The sequence below is a fragment of the Elephantulus edwardii genome, unplaced genomic scaffold (genome assembly GCF_000299155.1).
Source record: "Elephantulus edwardii isolate Elephantulus edwardi_28Jun2011 unplaced genomic scaffold, EleEdw1.0 scaffold00326, whole genome shotgun sequence".
Classification (NCBI taxonomy): Eukaryota; Metazoa; Chordata; class Mammalia; order Macroscelidea; family Macroscelididae; genus Elephantulus; species Elephantulus edwardii.
Window position 1 is genome coordinate 2,047,631 of NW_006400076.1, and position 491 is coordinate 2,048,121.

The following is a 491-nucleotide window of genomic DNA, read 5'->3' on the forward strand; positions in this document are numbered from 1 at the left end:
CAAAATTCACTTGTTTCAGTTGGATCCTCACTGCATTACCAGGAGTATTCACTTCTGACTTCCTACGCAATCTGGAGAGAGATCCTTACGGCCTGAGGATCGCGTATCCATCAGGAGCCACTGAGTCTGAGATCTGACTTCCCATCTTTACATACTTGATCCACCACAGCAAAGTAAGTAAATAATTCCTGGGTCTCTCTCTCTCTCTCACACACACACACTCAAAATTCAATAGCCTTTTGTTCCCCCAAGGTTGGATGGGGTTGTAGACAAAACACATTTTCATGGGTGCATATGTTTCGGTCCGTCTGGCTGTCGATGTTGTGACTGCAGGGCACTGTTGAGTTGACTGTGACTCACTGCGCCTCATAAGGAATAAGGGCCTGAGATTGGACGTAACTCTGAGCCCTTTCATCATCTCTCCCGCGCTGATTCCATGCTGTCGACTATGTGGCCTGGGTACTGTTGCTAACATTCTGCCCTTCCTCGGG